The sequence below is a fragment of the Passer domesticus genome, chromosome 1 (genome assembly GCF_036417665.1).
Source record: "Passer domesticus isolate bPasDom1 chromosome 1, bPasDom1.hap1, whole genome shotgun sequence".
In the NCBI taxonomy this organism is placed as follows: domain Eukaryota; kingdom Metazoa; phylum Chordata; class Aves; order Passeriformes; family Passeridae; genus Passer; species Passer domesticus.
The window spans coordinates 16,783,165-16,801,747 of record NC_087474.1 but is presented as its reverse complement, the minus strand read 5'-3'; the positions used below and the strand labels follow the sequence as shown (position 1 = coordinate 16,801,747).

The following is an 18,583-nucleotide window of genomic DNA, read 5'->3' as shown; positions in this document are numbered from 1 at the left end:
CTATTGCCTCTTCTGGGTTTATAGCATGCTGTCAGTGAGAGATGTTAACCCTAAAACCTCCTGGGAGCAGCTCATTCACTGAGCTGCTCCCAGGAGGGGGAAGTGCTGCAGTAGCATTAAAGAGTTAATAAAATGCAGCAAATTGAAGTTTTTACCACTATAGCTGACCGTTATTTTTTAAAATCTGTAATAAATGATTGAGCATGGAATGGTAACATAAACTGTTGCAAAAATCAATCTGCATGTTAAATCCCACTTTTGTTTTGATTGGGGTGGAGTCAGTTATTAACTGCATGATCAGAGCACAGACGCTGAGTCCTATTCTTTCCTTAATTGAGAATTGCTGTTACAGATACTTGACAGTGGTTCATAGTGGCAATAATCCCTTTTGAAAATGGTTGTTATTCTAGTCATAAGTAGCTTGCCAGGGCACTAACCCCAGCTTCACCTCTGATGGTTAGGAAAATAATCTGGTTAGTAGCTGATGATGTTTAGTGATTTCCTGCTAGATAATTGCCAAACTAGCAAAGTAAGAAAACTCAACTTTTAAAATATTTTACCTTTGGTTAGGAAGAAGGTGTGGGCTGTGAAACATACTATAACTCCCATTGTTCAAAATGAATATTCGTTGCTTAGTGAGAGTGCTGACTTAAAAATTTTTGCATGTCTTTTGTTGATCTTGCAGGCTGATGCACACGACCTGCTAATGCAATGCTTGGCTCTCCATACAGAGCCATTCATCCATGTTATATGTGAATGAAGCTTCCTGGTTTGTACATGTGCTGTGTCACATTCCTCTGGTTTTCTAACAAAGCTTTTAATTGGTATGCTGTGACTAATGAGCATGAAGTCCCAGAGGAAATGGAGCAGAATTTTCCATTATCCACCAAGAAGCTTCAAGCACATAGATTATCAGGGCTTGAACTCCAGGATAAACCAGGGTCAAAGGCTCTGAGTATAATGGAACCTCATAGCTTAATATTTTGCTTCCATAATATTAAATTAATAGTTTCTCAGCAAAACTGTATTGTCTGTCTGATGGCACTGTGCAAACTATAACTGGCATTTCACATGGACATCACATCAAATCCCTGACCCTTCCCTGTTAAAGTTATATATAAAGTATTCATATAACACTTGAATACTGGTGACCTGCCTTTGTTCTGGTTTGGGTAATGATGTGCTGCATACTTTTGTGGGATAAATCTCTCTTCAGTTTCAGTCAGAGATCTTCCTCTTCATTCTTCCTCTGAAAAATTATTGTACATGTTGCTTACACAGGATTGCTGCCATATGTTGCACCACAAGTGGCTGCACTTTTCTGGGGGGGTTAGAGCTCTCACTCTGACTTGAACATGTTCAAGACCTCTTTTTTTCAAGACTAGATGAGACTGGATGTGGTGAGACCAGCATACCTATAGGCTACCTCTGCCAAGTAGAGTAAAGTAATTATCTTCTGTGCCTTATGTTCAGCACACCTACTAAGTGTCCCCAACAGGCGCAGTATCAAAGAAAATGTAACTTAAAACCATTAAAAGGTATCCAGATTGTTACTGAAATTGGTGGGGAAAGTTGTGGTTAACTTTCCAATAAAGTATATGGAATAATATTTTTACCAATTCACTCTTTATTAATTAACCCAATATACAATTAATATTTTCCTCCTTTCTAATAGAGTCTCAGTGTGAGCTATGCTTTGCAGTGAAACCTCTAACCCAGAGAAAGAAAAGAAGAGAGATTTTTTTTTTTAGGTTAGTTTCATCAGGGTCACTTTCCTGAGCTGTCATGGTTCAGTGTGTGGCTGTGCAGAGGTTTGTGGGGCAGTGACTGAAAGTGAGCAGCTGAGGGAAGAAGGGATGTCTTCTTGCAGCAACATTACCACCTCATAACAAGTTAAAGTTCATGAAGCTATGGCATATGTCTTGGGAGCCTGGAATTAAAACCAAATAAATCTAATTTCTTTTACATGTTGAAAATCCTCCATTGCAAAAAACATCATGGTACTGGTGGGAGCTGTGTGGGGTAGGTTGGTCCTTCTTGTGCAAGTGGTCCTTGCATTCCCAACAGGCGAGGCTGCAAGAATTTCATTTGCTCCTCTCTTACACATTTGGTTTGCTTAATTTCCTATCTGGTGGGCTCTTGCAGACCCTCTCTGTTGTGATTCTGTGAGGGAGTTTCCAGAGGTGCTGTCACCTCTTAGTGCATGAGTGCCCAGTGTCTCTGGGCAGTGTGTGTGTATAGCAAGGAGAATATGAGGAGTTCTGTGGTTCTGTGCATCTTTTTGAGAAACAATAAGAAAATTGATGCTCCAGAGGTATCTTGAACAGTATCTTCACATGACAGAATTGGTTTCTTTTGTTTGCATATTAAAGAAATTCTCTATTAGCACTGTATTATAGAATAGTAAGGTTGTATTATTCGATTCAAAGGTTACCAGGTGCAAATACTAAGAGCAATAAGTGCATTGTGTATTCAGATTGTGATATATTGTCTTTTTATCCTGTGAGGAAGGGGTTTATGCTTCCTCTGCAATCAGGAGTTCTGTGTGCACTATTAACAGTGGATAGCCATAAATAATTGCCTGTCCTTTTTTTACCATCACAGATACCAAGGGGACAAACTACCAGTGGTGCCAAAACATGGTACCTATTACTGCTTTAAAGCCCACAGAGAAGGGAAAGGGAGTGGAGTTAAAGGTCTTGGTTACATTCTAGATGCAAGTAAGAGAGCACAGCTAATGTACTCCAGGGTGGCATGGAATGTATCCATTTACTCATCCAGATTGCTGTACTTAAAGTACAAAAAACCAAGGGAGTTGTGGTGAAGGTCAGTACTGCCTTTCACCTTCATTTGACAGACCCTGTAAAACCCAGAGTGTGGATGTCTGCTAACCACAGTTACACTGCAGGTTGTATTCAGTGACCCAGCAGTATTGCACAGTATGCCAGAGCTTCATCTGTGGCTTTCTGGAGAGCAGAGTGTCCCTCTCACAGCCCCTGGGCTGGGGCACAGGTGCCTTCTGGGCTAAGGGAGGGAGGGTGCCAGGGGCTGCTGGAGTTCCTCAGCTCACAAGCCTGGATTTAGTGCTGCTCTGACCTTCTGGCAACTTGCTTTTGTTTGGGAGCCCACAAAGTGGAAGGAGAATTCCTCTGTCCAGTCCAACTCCCTTGTTGTCCCAAAGGGCAGTGGTGGTGTTGAATCACACTCATAGATTTCCAACTCAAAAATCACCTTCATTTTCATACTTACTGTATGTATTGGAAAGCTGATTGGGCCATCATTCCTTTCCCTAGCCAGAATTGTAGCATTTCTGGTGTGTAAGAACAAAAACCTTCACCACTCGAAACACCTCCTGTACTGAAAGGGTGGAAATGTAATAGCCAGGCAGTTTCTCCGTGTAGGAAAATATCTGGCAAAGTCCTCCCACAATCCCCCTCTGGTTTTTTGACCCCTTGTGCTGCCATGACAATCTAGAGAAGCCACATGTTTTTATTTTCATGCGGGTGAGAGGGAGGTTATTATAAGTGTGCTTTGGAACCTATGCCTTTCTGTCTCATGTGAAACGATATGATCCATCAGAACCTTCAACCCTGTGCCTTTTAAAACATGTCTTCCAACCAACTTCAACAGGTACCCAAAGGCACAAAAACTGTAAAAAATTGTCAGGCAACAGCAAGAACCTCAAAAATTGCTCTCCCCACTGCTGTATTCCCCAGAATAATTACACTTCTTGACAAATGAGATTTTGGCAGTTGTATAGAAATGATCTCTTTTTAGTCTGTAGTTCAACTGTTCAGAGAAGTGGGTATGGATTGATACTACTTCTTAAATAAAATAAATGCTAATATATGCTAATGTCTAATAATTTCACATTTGTATTTTTGGTTTTATTCTTTTCTTGAAAAGCCTTAAAATGTTCTTCTGAATTTTATACTTACATTTTAGGAAACAATAAAGCTATAACCTTTAAGATCATTACTGCTTTATAAAATGAAGGTAAAGGTGTTTGCTTTTTTAGTGCTTTGAGAGATATTCATATTCTAGTAAAATATACTACACTGGTTAATGTGGATCTTCAGTAAGCAAATGTAAAATCAGACTTTTTAAAAGAGCAAGAAGTACTTGAATTTTTAACATCCCTCTGAAATAAGATGCAATGTCCTACTTTTTAGTGCTTGGTTTGTTGAAAAGATCAGAAGTACAGCCCTTATTGACTTAGCCCTGTGCTGAGTAAATTCACACAAAGAAGAGCAATTTAACATGTGACTGACCTTTTTCAGAGCAAGATGAAGAAATGTGCTGTTAGGGTTACCGGAGTGTGGCAGGATGTTTAATCAGCTTCTTTGCTTTAAAGAACAGTAGGAAGGAGATGATGTATTAAAGATGATAGCTTCTTGTCGATTTTAACTCCTAATGCCAGGATCTGAGTACAATAGCAGATTAAATCTCTGTAGGGGAACTTCCTACTGGACTTTCTATTTTTAGGTGTTTGCGGCTGCTTCTTCCTTTGCTTCTCACCAGTTGACTTTTGCTCCCTTGAAGAGGTGAGTTGCTTTCTCTGAGATCTACTTCCAAACTCTGACAATGTATTTTTGTTAAGAGCAATTTTTTTCCTTCAGTTTTGTAAGAAAGGCAAAAGAAGACAGCATAAATGGAGCCATGCACTCTCCTGTTGTATTTCACTGCATGCATGAGGTAAATTCATGGCTTTGAGCAAAAATGTTTGCAACACTCTTAGCATGTGTGTAACAGCACAGCAAACTTTCATGTAATAATAACAAATCAACCCAGATTTGCTTGTGCAGCTGGGCAAGTAGGATAGTCTGGTTTTCTGTGCATTCAATTTGTCCCTCATGTTTGAAAACTCCCCAGAGCTGTGTGTGTCTCCTCTGAGTCAGGCACATATCCATCCAAATCAGATGGCTTCACATGGCTGTCTTCTCTCTCTGACCAACATGGATTGATTCCAGAATGGCCCTTTATTTTAGCAACAGCACCTTTTTCCTCTACTGCCTCCATGCCCTCTCTTGAGAGATTAATTTACAATAGGAATCCTGATTCTAATCTATCTCATAGATAGCACAGCTGAGGTTACTATATTAATTTAATTACAGTGAGACCTTCTTCCTCTTCTCCACTGTTCATCCTCAGGATGCAGTTCTGTGAATCAAAATCCACCACTCTCTGCCCTTGCTATGATCTTTTCAGAGGTTCATATAACTTGCATTTCACTGTCTTTCAACTTCCATTTTTTTTCTCCATTCTGCTCTTGGGGTTAGACTAGATGATCTTTAAAGGTCCTTTCCAAACCAAACCATTCTGTGATTCTATAATTTCTATTCTGATTCAGGCAATGCATATATATCTTTTTGAAGTTTCAGTAACCACTTCTTTATTTGTAATTTGAATTTTTGGGTCATATGTTTACTACTAATTTTCAGCTGTTGCCAGTCAATGATCCTTAATTTTAAAAAGGTATACTAGCACATTAAAACTATTACAATATTACAGAAATACTCTCCTATTAGTCTTGTATATTTAGATGAATGTTTTTCTTTTTCACTATAATGAATTTTCATTTTATTGTTTTTTAATGGAGCAGTGTGGTGGGTCAACCCCAGGGTTGCCAGGAGCCCACCAAAACTGCTCTATCACTTCCCTCCTCAGCTGGGCAGGGGAAAGAAAATGTAATTAAATACTTGTGGGTTGAGACAATGACCAGGAAATATCAGTCACCAGGTACCATCACAGATAGAACAAACTGCTTGGGGAAATTAGTCTAATTTATTACCAATCAAATCAGAGTAGGATGATGAGAAGTTAAATCTTAAACCACAACCCTTCCTTCTTCCCAGGCTTATCTTTTTTCCTGATTCTCTATCCTCCACTGCCAGCAGTGCAGGGAGATTGGGAATGGGGGTAGCAGTCAGTTCATCACACATTGTTCCTGCTGCTGCTTCCTCCTCAGGGCGAGGACTCCTCACACTCTTCCTCTGCTCCAGCCTGGGCTCCCTTCCAGCAGAGGCAGTCCTCCACCAAGCTGACATGAACCCTTCCCACAGGCTGCATTCTTCACCTCTGCTCCAGCGTGGGTCCCCCGCAGCGTCCCAAGTCCTCCCAGCAAACCTGCTCTAGAGCTGGCTCCTCCCTCCACGGGTCCCCAGGTCCTGCCAGGAGCCTGCTCCAGCACAGGCTTCTCAGGGGGTACAGCTGCCTTCAGGCATCCACCTGCTCCAGGGTGGGGTTATCCATGGGCTGCAGGGGAGCTCTGCTCCCCCACTGACCTCTGTGGGCTGTAGGGACAGAACCTGCCTCGCCACTTTCTTCACCACGGACTGCAGGGGAATCTCTGCTCTGCTTCTTGGAGCAGCTCCTTCCTCCTCTTCTTTACTGGTGTCTTCAGAGTTGATTGTCTCACATATTCTCACTTCTCTCTTCTCTGGCCACAATTGCTTCTGTTCAATAATTTCCTTCCCCTTCTTAAATACATTATCCAGGAGGCACAGCCACCATGGCTGATGGGCTCAGCCTTGGCCAGGAGCGGTTCCATTCTGGAGCCAGCTGGAATTGGTTCTGTCAGACACAGGGAAAGCTTCTGGCAGCTTCCCATGGAACACACCCCTGTAGCCCCCTTTTGCCCCCACTACCAAAACCTTCCCTAGCAAATCCAATAGCAGCAGCTTCCCAGCCTTCTGTCTTTCTGATGTTCTGTTTTTCTTTGTTTGTTCAGCTTTTGCTTGCTTTTGAACCCATTGGTGGAGCTCTCTTTATTCTGTTTTATTGGGCTCTTAAATTATAAGTTTTTTACTTGGTTAGTTTGACAAAAGTACTCCAAGTACCATGTAGCTTTTTTACACCAATTTAATAACTGGTATAATTTGTCTTTGTGGGAATGCAGCCAGATCAGAATAAGAATTTAAGTTAAATGACTCTAAAAAGCTTGTAATCTCAGAAACCTCTGTTTAAGGCCACAGGAGTGACCAGTTTTCACTGACTTTCAGCAGCCTTTGTTCAGCTGAGTCGCATGTGATGCCCATGTCTTCAGCATCAGACCTGCTCCCTGCCTCTTGGATGCCAAACACTCCAGCACAGGCAGTGAGACAGTGATGGCTGGCAGCACCCACTCAGGATTTGTTTTAAATGTCATAAATCCAAGAGAACTACCTGAGCCCTTTTTGAGCACTACCTGGGTTCTTGTCCTGTGGTCTTAATCTACTCATGAGCTAGAGGTGCTGCAGGTACTGAGCTGTCACCACAGAACTGGCATAAGTTCACATGTATTTGTCACCTTGGACTGTGCTGTTTTGTCTCTGGCTTCCTCTTGCCAGGGTGGTGCCCTGGATGCAGGTTATTGGCATGATAGAGATGGGAAAATCTCAGCTGTGAGAGCCGAGGACAGAGCTCCAAGAAGCAAGGAGGTGTGAGGAGAAGTGGTAGGATTGCTGTGTATTGGATATGGGAAAGCCTCTTCCCTCCTCTGAATTCTAGGCATCTTTTGACTCCCCCTTGGATCTGGCTCAGCTTGTCTGGAGGATGGAATGAAATCTGTATACAATTTTTGCTCTCTGTTTCATAAGGATTATCAAAACCAGAATTAAAATAATTTGTTTATTAATTTTAAGAATGGTGTAGCTGAGATAAAAGCGTTATCTGCATCATTGAGACAAATGTCCCCAATGATACTGACACAGTATCACTTCAGAGGACACTTATGAAATTGTGACAGTGGGTTATTTAAGGGACCTCTGGTGAGGAGTGCAAAGATAAACCTTCAAAGGATGCTTCTGTAGCAGCAGAACGGGCACGCACAGCAACAGCAAGTTGTCACAGGTTACACCCCTGCTTCCTGGAAGAGAATTAAGGCAAAACAGGGACACACCAAGTTTTTGGAAGAGCTGGAATGAAAGTTCTGAGTCTCTGTTTAAGCTGTGGTGCATGATTCTGGCAGTGGCTGCTTCTCCCCACCTACGCCTTGGCTGTGTCCAGGGTGACTCTGACAGAGGAGGCTACAGTCAGAATGGGCTTTCTTTTAAAAAATATAAAGTATTAACAGAAAAGTATTACCTTCTGTAATTCCATAATCAGAGATAACAGGATGAGTAAAATGAGGATATGGTAAAAAACATTATAAAAACTTCATTCACTGCTAAATAGCAATTTTATGCAAAATAGCTGCAGCCTCTTATTGGGTCCTGCTACTATCCTCCTTCCATTTCTCTTCCAAAACGAGGCAAAGTTCATGTGTGTAAGAAAGGTAGCTGCAATTTATTCCCTTTATTCCCCAAAGGTAATTTTGGGCACTGTAAAATGAGATTTCAATTTTGCAGAGCCCTGCAACAGTTTGGGACCCTGCTTTGAGAACCACTGTCTTGGACTTTAAATGTGAAATCAAGACAGCATCTGTTTGCATTTAGTCTGCTATTTAAATGAACATGGATTTTGGTATGGCAACCTAATTACTCTGAGACAGCGCTCCTTTTTCTCATATGAAACAAAAATCATAAACTGAATTAATCTGTAACAAATTTTATTGACATTTTGGGAGGTTGCAGGTATGGCTAGTGTCATTTAAAAGTATTGACACAGGCTTTCCCAGGACAGAATTTCAGTGTAACAGTGCATTTTCATACCTGCTGTCCCTGTGGTAGGAGCATTCACTGCTAATCAGATGGCAGGTAACCATGAGCTACCAGACACCTCTCTCTGCATGTACCCCAGGAGCATTTTTATTTCCCTGCTTCCTAATGGAGGATTTCTTTACCAGAAGACTTGTGGAAATATTTTTCCTGTATTTGTTCAGACTTTTCCCAGTAGAGAGTATCCTTCAATTTCAGCTCTTTTCCTCTGTCATGTTGACCCCAACGCCTTTCTTTCTGGATTTCCTGCACACTTTGTTTTTCCAAGTTTCTGTTTTCAGTTTGTGATGATTCTTTTGCACTGATGGAGCATCTGCCCATAATTTGTGATTTTCTATTGTGAAAAAAACATTTTGTTACAGTGAGGTGATGATTTCTAGTTCAGTCTGTTATTCTCAAAGATAAGATAGACTGACTTGTAGTCATGGAACTTCAACCCCTACATGAGCAGCCTGGGCTCCTCATACAGCAAATAAAACCTTCATAGAGGAGTGCAGAGCACTCTCATCTTCCTGATCATTGATCAGAATGTCTAAAATTGATCAGGGGTGGGGGAAGGTATGTCCTTAGGAAGGACTTTCTTTATCTCTTGCTTCTTATAGAAGGTGATCCTGTTGTGCTGTTACAGTTCTTCCACCTCACACATTAGTATTAAAAGGCTAGATCATGGTTTCTCTGTTTTCCAAGTCTACAGCAAGGTCAGAAAAAGATATGAGTGAGGGATTGCTGAGTCTAGGAGTGGCATGCTGTATTGAAGAAGCCTGTGATTACCAATCCATCCACATAAAAATCTTGTGGAGAAGATTTTTTGTCAACACAGTTTCCACAGAAGAGTCCTGGGAAGGTTGTGAAGGCTGAAGTGCTCACAGAACTGACGAGTTTTCAAGATTTTATATCAGATCCCAGGGTGAAGGCATTGACTAGACAGGGACAATTCTGGCCTTCCACCTTTCTTAAGATGCTGAGGCTGCAGCATCAATCTCTCTTCCAAAATCCCTTAATGATAGAGATACTGATGCTCCCTCTGAGAGGGAGTTTTGCAAGTTGTTGTGCAAAGCCCTTTTCTTTGGCCTATGAGAGAAAGAAGGTGTTCCAGGCTCAAGAAGTGACGAAGAGACAGAGGACACTGTAAGAAAACCCAGCAAACCCAAGCATCCCTGAAACCAAAGGACCCTCTATTTTCTCAGTTGTTGAATTCAGCTAATGCCCACCTTTCATCATTACTGTACCAAGGCTGATCTCTGGGTCTAGCATATGCCTTGGCTATTGATTTGGTTTCCACTTAATTGAGATCCTGAAATTAGATTGTTCCATGCTGTGCAGTGCACATTTATACAGTCACTTGCTACATATTTTGCCTTTTCCTTGCCTATTAATGACAATAAAGTTGTCAGGAGTCTGATGCCACCTGAACCTTTTTGTCATTGTCTGTCTTCTGACTGTTGACCCTGCCATATGGAGGGAATTCCCAAATCTTGCAAGGCTGTGTGGGGCTGATGTAGAAATTTTAATTTAACATTCATGGCAAAGGCAATCTGTCCTCTGTTGGCATCCATAAACTATCACTGGTTTGTTTACAAGACTGGCTTACAAAAATACACAGAGAGAGTGAGTGAAAACTTGTTTCCTTGCTACAAGTGATCTTTCTTAACAAAGAGCTTTCCGGACTTGAAAGGCAAGACAAGCAAGCATTATGCTATGAATTAGGTTTCTACAGGAGGAAGTCTTTTAAAACAGCTCATAGAGATCTTCTTTCTGAAACGTCTTTGTTGACATTTAATAAAGTGATCGTCAAAATTTTGGGATGGGGGTTGTTTACTTGGGTTTTTTTTAGTTTGTGAGGTTTTTCCTGCCGGTAGATTGAGAGTTGCTTCCTTTTGCTGTTGAAGGCTGGGGTTGGAAAGGAAGACTTACTGCAATCTATTTCAAGAATAGGCTGAGGAGGAGGAAATTCCCTTCTTGTTCCTAATAACTGGTGCAGAACGCTCTGCTGGAGGAGGAGAATAGTTCAGTAAGTGAAAAATTTTAAATGAAGTTTTGATTTCATACATATTGTTATTACCTAGAATTTTAATTTTATTTTAAACCTTGTATGTTTTATCTTCTTTGTTAAGGGGGAGGGACTGTGGGTATTGTGTCATAGCTTTGAACTCAGTAGATACTAATTTGCTGATGCAGCAAGGGTGGAATGTTCAGTAAGAAAAGAAAACAACAGCGGATCTGCTGCTGCTAAATATTGCAAAGCACCAGACTAAGCTGCTGGAGTACCTCTGAGAGACACCAGCAGTGCATTTCATTATCCAGCATCTTGGATTAAGAGACAGAGGTAATTTTGCCCATCCACAAATCTATAATGTTGTTATCTTTTCAGATGTTTCAGATAGCTCTAGGGTACTTCCACTAACAATTTAGAACCAAGGGTTCTGTTTAAATATCAATAATACAGCAATCCAGACCTCCTTCAAGGCAGAGCTAGATACCTTAGGTGAGCAGAGTAGAATGCGAGTGTTTGTCTAGGTGCACTTCTCTTTTGCTTTAATAAAAAATAGTGTTGTGTCCAAGGCATACCTAATTCTGTACTTCATCCAGAAGTGTGTGCTGTCATGCTGGGAGCAGTGGCCATGTGGACCTGGGTGTGGAGGCACGACGGAAGCCCTTGTGCTCCTCCATTTCAGGAGGAAGGTGCTCCTGCTGCATGGGGTGTGCTCAAGCACAGTGGGTGTCCCCTCAAGTCCCCTTGCCCTCTGCTCTTTCCCCACAGGGCTGACTCAGGGAGGCAGCCTGGGTGCAGTAAAACAAAGCCCAGGACCTCTCTGTGCCTCCCTGCTGCTCCTCAGCTGTCAGTAGGAAATTTGTCTTCATCCCAGTGGATGTGATTCCACTGCTGTTTATGGGCTCCTTGTAGTTATACAAAAGCCAAAGAGGCTCTGCACCCCAAAAGTCTCACACAGCTGAAAATTCACATTTTTTTCTCCTTTTGCCACCCATAGGAACTGAGGTTTGGAAAGCAAATTCTTGAATTTTTATGCAGCAAAACTCAAAGAAAATAATTAATTTTTTTTAAAATGAGAAAAAGCTGGAGATTGTAGAAACATCTTCTGCCAGGTAATTTATCAAGTGTTCTCTGCAACCCCTTTCAAGCCAAGAATGTTGCTGCAGGTGTGAGTTTGCTCATGAAACTGCTTGTATACCCAGGTGAGCCACCTTCATACACTGTCCCCACCATGTATGTGCATGACACATTCCAGCACTGACACATTCCTCATCCTATCCCATGATCTCTTTGGGACTTGGCCAGGTGGGACTTTCATCTTCTGCAGACAGTAGAACCTGCTTTGAATTTCATAAAGATCTCTGTCAGATATGTGTGCCAATATGTGAAACTCTTAATGTTCTGTCAGTCATGCATCTCTTTCAGAAGATTATTGCTACATTTAAGTGAAAATCAAGTATTTAACTGAGAGAGAATTTCTGCAATGCATTTTAAAGTATCATTTATTATATTATGAGTAATAGCCTGAAACTGACAGCAGAATTCATTGGACCATTATATCACATGCTGTGCAGGAAATTCTTGTGAGTCTTGATAGAGTTTATAATTTAATTGATGATGAGCAATTTAGAGAAGGAGAGATATGTTGGGAAACATAGAGTTGTAGCATTATGTGACTGTGAATACAGGTGTATATATGGCATAGTTCAAAGTTAATAAACATAAGTATCTGTATTCCAGTCTATATAAATTTGTAACATTTTGAATGGTATCAAATAACTAAAAGTTATGGCATTCTCTTATTTAATTTTTCTTAAATCACTTTATTTTGCTGTAACTTTGTGCCTTGTATTTCTTGCAAGTAAAAGCCCAAATTTAAACTTTTAAACCAAATGTTAGAGAAATTTCAGAGATTCACGTGCTCAACTTTCATTTTCGTTCTGCCATTGAAAATACAGAAAAAAATGTTAATTTGCTGAAAAACATGTTAAGTGCTTTTAGTGTGTTTCAGGTATTCAGAAAGTTTAGAACTCTCTCTTCCTTTAAATAGAATTGAATGCATTGTCATGTCCAGTGCTGAGAAGTGGCATTGTAAGCCAATTCTTTTTGTACTTGTAAACAACCTTCCATATGCAAGTACTTGAAAGTATTTTTAAAATTGTGCTACATCTGTGTCTGATGGTAAAAGCATGAAAAAACAGGCAAAAAGCAAGTCCTCCTAATGGCCTCAAACTGCAGAATAAGTATACATATTCCAAACTGCCTATCTTTAATTTAAATAGCAAACATGAAACATTAATGCCTTCCTAAGCTTTCTTCAAGAGCTTTACTGTGTTATAGACCTTCTTGGCCAAACTTCTTTGTTCTTGCTCAGTTTTCTTGTCTGGGCAGAGACAGTCGTTCCTGTCCATGCTCTGAGCAGAGCTGTTCTGATGTCACCTCATCTGCAGGGTGACACAGGAAAACTCTGGAGCCTCTGGAAGCTGCAGCACCTGGAGCACCCAGTGCCCCACGCCTGGGCTCCTTGGCCAGTGGTCCTGGCCAGGCGTGGCACAGCTGGGGCTGTGAGGAGCCCTGGGGCACTGCAGGGAGACCCTGGGGCACTGCAGGGAGACCCTGGGGCACTGCAGGGAGACCCTGGGGCACTGCTGACAGACCCTGGGGCACTGCAGGGAGACCCTGACTGTGGGGCAAACACCACCTGGAGCTGTGGAAGCAGCTCAGCTCAGCTGGAGGGAGCTGCTGCTGTCTCTGTGAGCAGGGTCTGCCAAAAGCCTCTGGGGAGCAGGCTGGTCCCATTTCCAACAGGAGGCTGAGCAGCAGAAACCACCTGGCACCCAGATTGAGTGGCAGTAGGTTTGTGCAAGGTATGTGACATTGTGAATGGACTGGCACTGAATTTGTGTCAGGGTGGCAGAAGCTGTTAAGACCCAGCAGCTGAGTATTGGTAAATTAAGCCAGTGACAGTCAGAGAGAGACTGGATCAGCAGAGGCATAGTGATTTAAAACTTAAATTTAAGTTAATAACACTCATTAAAAAAATAAACCTAACCAGAAAATTTTTAAATTTTTAACCTAATAATATTTAGAAGTTATATATTCTGTGTAAGGATATTTTGGTGTCATTTTAGGAGACAGCAAGGCTTCTTATGTATTTAAAATAGAGGTTAAAACACATTAATGAAGTTATGTATGTGTGGGAACCACCTTGTGCAGATATTAAGAAGGGACACTAAATCTCGCCTTGACAATTTTGCTTTGCCCTAAGAAACTTAATGTAGTGGATTTTAAGTCAAAGTCAACAGAATTTTTATGTCATAATTTTGCAGCAAGTTGTGATTTTTATAAATTGGTGAGATTCAGCATGGTAAGTGGAAATGTATTCATGACTGAAAACTACGTAAAAAATTATATTTTGTTTGGATTAAAAGTTATTCTCTTCTTATTTTTGTACTTACTGACTTATTCAAAGTATAGGAATAAAAACTACTAGGTTATATAACAGTGGTTAAATCTTGACAATAGTTTTGTAGGAAACCGACCATGTAAATGCAAAATTAAAATGGTCTGTTTTCCTAAAGCAGTACCATATGTTAGTTGATTAACAAATTGTAGGGTTATTAGAAGATCTTGGCTTCTGGTAAGAAGGAGCATCTGTTTTCTACATCTTTTATCCAATATGTGTTAAGACTTTGCCAAGTCAAGTTTAAGTGTTGAGTTTTTTGTTTTGTTTTGGTTTTTTTTTTGTTTGTTTGTTTTTTTTGTTTTGTTTGTTTTTGTTTGTTTTTTGGTTTATGGTTTTGGTTTTTTTGGGGTTTTTTTGGGTTTTTTTTTGTTTGTTTGGGGTTTTTTTGTTTTGGTTTTTCTTTTTGTTTGTTTGGTTTTGGTTTTTTGTGGGGTTTTTTTTGTTTGGTTGGTTTTTTTTGTTTTTGTTTTGGGATATTTGGTTTTGTTTTTTCTGGGGGGCTATATCAGCTATATATCCCTTGGGTATTTTTCTTTCCATAAGCAACACTAATGCCTTCTTGGGATTTAAATCTAACACCGTTCCTGTGAAGAACAGTAAGAAGTAACATTAAGAAGTAATGCTCAATATCCCATGTGCAGGTATTTTATAAGATCAGTTCAAAATTCTGCCAGCGCCACAGCTTGTATTTAGTCTAAAACTTTACCTTTTGTTTTGTTTTTATCTTCAATCAGACAGCAACTTCAATAACTAATAAGCAGTTATAAAAGTTTCGTTTTCCTTCAGAATTTAGCAGTTTACACTGATGGCATTGCAGTGTGTGCTAAGTGTGTGTGCCTGCATCATCGTGTAGCTACAAAACCAAAGTGTCATGGGTATTACAGAGTAAAAGGTACCTCTGCTTATGGCCTACTCTGAGATCTTACATAGAGTTTTAAGTGCTTAATCAATCTTATGACACTGGCTTGAAGCAGAACTTCTTGTGGTCTTGCCAGTTTTGAGGCTGTGGGGAGAGCCAACAGCCTGAGGCTTCACCCTGAAAATGAGATATTAGAAAAAGACTGGAGATTTTAAGTTCTTTCAGAACTCTCAAGGAGGCCTTCTCTTCTGTGTTCAAAATCAGTTTGTGGTTTCCAAAGCAGCATCTAAGAATAGCTTTAACTTTTCTTTTCCAGGCCTGATTAAGTTTCTGGAGTTTCATATGGGGATCTTGCCAGCCACAGGGAGCCTGTAGGACATACTTCTGCATGTTCTTCTTTTGGGACTCATTGTGTTTCATTGAGGATGAGAGACAAATGAAAGTTTTTAAAAGAACTTCTTAAAAAAAAAAAAAAAGTGGTTTGCATGTCGTTAGTGTCTCTATTGTCAAAGTCTGATTTCTCTGGTCATCTGATTTCCCCATACTTTCATTAGAAGGCTGTAATTTGAAGCTGTGAAGGAAGTTTTGAAACAGACAATGGGTGGAGATCAATCTATTTTATCTAAGCTCTGGGACTTTCCATGGTATGAAACTGTTTAGTTTTGCAAAAATTGCCTGCATTTCATTGGCAGGACATTGAGCACAGTTGGGTCATGGCCACAGAGTGAAAACCTAGGACAAGTCTTGAGATGAAATGTCAAGATGGGAGGTGAATTCCCTCTCTTGCTGCTGGGCTGTGTGTTTTGGGGGACAGCAGCTTCATGCCTGCTGGAGGGTGGGTTCTCAGTCTCCCTGTTGGTGTGCTGGTGCTGAGTAGCCTCCAGCTGCTGGAACCCCCCAGGCCAGCTCTCAGCCTCTCACCACCCAGCTATCCACTCCATCCAGCTACCAACAGCTTCAAAACCACAGCCTTCTAAACTATGCCTTTGTCTATAAATAGCTTTTCTTCCTGTGTTTCTTGGGGGGGTGCTAGATGAGGCAAAGCAAAGAATGTTGTCAGCAAAATCTGCCGGAGACGATGAGGCAGGAGGTGAGAGAAGCAGCAGCTGAGCAGGCAGTTGCAGGGTGCACACGTGTGTTGGTGTGAGAGGGGTGTCACCTCTCCGTGTGCTGCCATGTGCTGCACAGACCTGAGATCCCCAGGCAGCCCAGCAGAGCTCGGGGAGGGTGCTGCAGTGTGTCCACATGCACTGGGGTCAGAGGGCAGAGGGAAGCGCTGTTTGCAGCCCTTCTGGCACAGCCACAGCGACCACTCATGAAGTGTTGCTGACAGAAGTTTTAAGAGCAGGCTTCATGCTTGGGTTTTCGAAGTCTGGACAGGAATCATGCAACAACTCCATCTGGTATGAGATTGTAAACAGAAATGTAGTGTAAGGGAAAGATAGACCGTCCTCAGCCTTGTAAAACAGCATTTTATGGTAGTGAGAGTCTCCTCAGAATATGATCTGGGTTGGATTGTTGTGTTTCAAGAGAGAAGTGTTTAAGAAACTGATTGTCTAGTCTGCTGGCAGCAAAACAGTGTGACAAAAAGTGTTGGGCAAAAATAGAAATAGCAAAGTCTTCATACAGAGAATCTGGAACATGAGCCTAAAGTTTAGAATTAAATGTGTGCTTGGCTCTTGAGGAAAACAGTCTACATGGGAATCACTCACTGTCTAAAACATTGTGGAAATGTTGGAAGGAGTATTACAAGATATTTCCATGCATAAAGAGTACATGTTTTTCCAAATAAAAATTAATTTTATTTTATTCTCAGAAGTATTTAAGGAAGTGTCATGCCATCCAAAAAGTCATATGTGCAGATTTTTTCAAGTGATCACCACTACCTCCACTGGAGAGCTGCCCACTGAACAATAAATTCTCTGCTCTGCTGCATGCAAGAGTCAGCTCCTGTAATATTGTCCCCTGTATGTGCTGAGCACTTAGTCTAATGTGTATGCTGCTCTACAGTCATGGAGAGGTGTCTCAGGAGACTAATTCACCCCATCTTAAAACAGGGGTCTAGATTCAGTGCAATGAATTACCTTCAGTATTTCCTCTTTCACCTCTCTGGTTACTAAGTGGATACTAGGTGGATATTTCCTTGTATTTTTGATGGCTGAGACTAAGTGAAGTGTCTCAGGCTTGCTTCCCTTCAAAAGAAGGAAGAAATGGGATTCTTTGGTGGTGTCTAAGGTGGTGTCCTGTCAGCTAGAAAAGAGCACTCTTATTTTCTGTCATTTGCAGTGCCAGTAGTGCAGATGGTTGTGAAACATCTCCAGAACAACTGGTGCATCTGGCAGCCTGCAGCCACCTTTGCAGGGCCATGTGCAGAGCCCTGGTCTCCAGCAGAGGACAGATTTGGCTGCTCTACACAAACCACAGTATCCAAAGGCTGCTTATGCAAGGTGTTATGAAGTGTGTGCGTGCCACACCTGCGAAGATTTTGTGATTTTTTTTTTCTTTATTACTTCATATTTTCTGGGTCATGAGTTACTGAGACACATCACTGTATATCATATGTGCATCACTTGAGAAACAGTAGTTAATCATGCAAATAAGATGTTTACAAAGACAAAGAGTCTGCTGCAACAATCCCTGGAGCTCCCTGTTACAGCAGTAGCTCCAAGTGCTCCTCACCACTCTGATGTGTTTCTGCAGGTAGCACACAAGTACATAATCTTAGGTATGAAACTGCCATTGCTTTCCTGTGTATTCGATAATTCTGTAAGAACTGCTTGCTAAAGTACTTGAAAATCGAATGAGATTTTGGATAGGTCTCTTTCAAGTCAGCCAGTTATAACATTCCTTGAGAAATTGCTAGTAAAAAGTTTCTTACTGTGCATCACTGCTTAATAAAAGGTGTATTATTCTTTGCCCTTGAAAAATGTCTCCTGACTAAAAAAAAAAAGAAAAAATAATAAATCTCCTGTTTCCTTGGACAGAGAAAGCATAGAGGTGGTTTCTGAAATAGGAAATAATCAGAGCAAATCTCCAAGGAACTACAGGAACAAAAGCATATGATACCTTCATGGCAAGGTTGTGTGCAGATATTCAGATTTCATGCTTCTAAACAAGCAAATTACCAACGACCTACCAGATCCTAGTGCTGCCTTGTGGAGTATTGTGTTCTGATCTGCACAGTCTTGCCTGTGGTCCCATACCCAGAGAAATGGGGCAGAGCACAGGAGGCTTGGTGCCACGCTGTGCTTCAGGACACCTCCAGTCCTCCAGAGCGGCTTCTCGGTAGCAGGGAATTGGTGCAGGAGAAAAGAGGATCTCAGCCCCCCAGTGCCGCACAGATCCCCTGTTCAAAAGGTTTAACAGTGTTCTGACACTTGATGGCATGCAGAGCCTTGGGTGCTGATGCCATGTAAGATTTACCCTGCATTGTCTGTCACCTCTGTGGAACAGCTGAGGCACTGCAAATTCATTCTGTAGCTTCCACTGCACCAGCTTTCCTGTGTAGACAGTTTTCTACAACAGATGAGACATAACTTAATGTTTTGTATGCTGTTTGTTTTCTCATATCTTCCCTTCAGGAGGAGATTTCCATGTGATTCTCACCACAGAGCAGAGTGTTTCGATTA

The 18,583-nt window shown here is 41.3% G+C and overlaps 1 protein-coding gene across 14 annotated transcripts in view; it reads left to right on the top strand.

Annotated features, from left to right (window-relative positions):
- KIAA1217 (KIAA1217 ortholog) overlaps positions 1 to 18,583 on the top strand; it is a 355,102-nt gene that overhangs the window by 149,138 nt on the left and 187,381 nt on the right. Inside the window, exon 1 of one of the 14 annotated variants that reach the window (XM_064407746.1) lies at positions 10,518 to 10,647. The exons of the other annotated variants lie outside the window; for them this stretch is intronic. The gene's annotated coding sequence lies outside the window, so the exon portion shown is untranslated. Of the gene's footprint in view, positions 1 to 10,517; positions 10,648 to 18,583 lie in introns of those variants that run through there. 14 annotated transcript variants of the gene reach the window in all.